At 46.4% G+C, this 1,812-nt stretch overlaps 1 pseudogene; it reads left to right on the top strand.

Moving 5' to 3' along the window:
* Window positions 1-1,493: 1,493 nt before the first annotated feature.
* LOC132541103 (small nucleolar RNA SNORA70) lies at window positions 1,494-1,609 on the top strand (annotated as a pseudogene).
* Window positions 1,610-1,812: the final 203 nt, after the last annotated feature.

Here is a 1,812-nt window from a genome sequence, read left to right as displayed (position 1 = left end):
CTTACAAGCAGGTGACCTTTAAGAAAGGAGACTGACCCCATAGAAGAGCTTGATGTGGCCGGACACTTGAGACATACAGGGAATTAAGATTCAGCTGAAATGCTTGGCTGCTCACGATGTCACCTCCTTCTACTGCTTTGAAATCCCTCGACCCACAAGTCCTGCATAGCACTCTCACAACTGTTTCTGTCGCCCGCCCCTCTGCAGGCGTCACAGCTCCAGAAGGCAGGCTGCAGACACTCTGTCAACTGCTTATGCTGCGTTGACACTCACCCTCTGTTCACCATGATGATTTGGCCTGTGTTTGCGAAAAGCATATTCTAGCATGCCTCCTGAGACAGGGTTAGTCACTGAATTGGAACTTTAATAAGTAAAGGGGAGCTGGACAGTCTAAACTGACAAATGTCCAGTTTTTACCAGAGCTCAGGTCACGTTTCCTTTACTCTCCATGGCATTTCTACTCCAATAAAGCACATACAAAGTGTCTGATTCATGAATGGGCATTATAAATAGATTAGCAAGAATTTATAAGTAATGGTTTATAAAAGTCCTCTCCAAGCAAGCAAACAAACAAAAAAAAACTAAAACAGACAAACAAAAAAATGCTCACGCACTGAGAAGTACCAAATTTCAAATGTGAAAAGAATGAAACTCTTTTAGCTGAGTGACAGTCTTCTGGGATAAGGGAATGGAACCCAAGGTTTGCTCCCTGGGATCTGGGGGGAAACATGCTGGGACAACACAGGAAGCCTAGAGCTGGACTTGTGGTGTGCCACGAACTTCGTGTTCCCCTCCAGCTTCATTTCTGTATCGAACAAAATTGATTACAGCAAGTGACAGATATGCGGTCTGATGTCCTTATGAATAAGGTAGTTAAAACAAACACATCAAGAGAAAGTCTGTCCTTGGGGTCATACCCCATGATTAAGTGGCATCTGTTCCAGGAATCGAGGGGGAGCTCAGCATTTGCGAATCAGACAGTGTGGTCTTCACATTAGCAAAATGGAGGATAGAATTATACAATCATCTCAATAGGCTTGTAAAAAGCGTTAGACAGAACTAATATTTATGATAAAAAAGAGCTCCTTCCAAAGTGGGAATGTAAGTCAGCATCATCTTGACAGCTTATTCATAGGTCTACAGCCAGTGCCTTGTGGGAAAGTTGAGAACTTTTCCTCTAAGGTCACAAACAAGACAATGGTGCCCACACTCTCCACTTATATTTATTTGTTTACTGCCATCAGATTTATCACTGGGGCTTGGTTCCTGAGATCTTTTTTTTTTTTTTTTTGATTTGATAGGACAGAGAGAAACTGGGTCGGGGGGATAAAGAGGGAACGAGAAACATCTCCGACCTGCCTGAGTGCTAGTAGAACTTTCCCTCTGCAGATGAGGTCTGGGGACTTGAACCTGCTCCTTGTGCATGGGACCATGCACTCACAGCCCCAGCCCTACTCTTCACACTTTGTCCAACATAGTATTAGAAGTTCTATCCGCAGCCAATCAAGCTGACCATGCTGCCCTCCCCATGGCGCTCGGTGTGCACTGCTCCTGGTAATGCCTGCGGCTGCGGCTAGTGTAGCTGCCTTGAGGGGCCCTGGAGACGCCCTTCCTGCTCAGTGTTCATTTTATGCCCAACCTCCTGCTGTCCCTAACCTTAGGCTCCAGACAGGGATGCGAGGTGCTTTTGGGAAGCCCCAGGGCACCGTGGCCAGAGTCCACATTGGCCAGGTCATCATGTCCATCTGCACTAAGCTGCAGAATAAAGAGCGTGTGATGGAGCCCTGCGCAGGGCTAAGTTCAAGTTCCCTG

This window comes from Erinaceus europaeus, chromosome 10 (genome assembly GCF_950295315.1).
Source record: "Erinaceus europaeus chromosome 10, mEriEur2.1, whole genome shotgun sequence".
Classification (NCBI taxonomy): domain Eukaryota; kingdom Metazoa; phylum Chordata; class Mammalia; order Eulipotyphla; family Erinaceidae; genus Erinaceus; species Erinaceus europaeus.
This window is presented reverse-complemented; position numbering and strand designations above follow the sequence as displayed.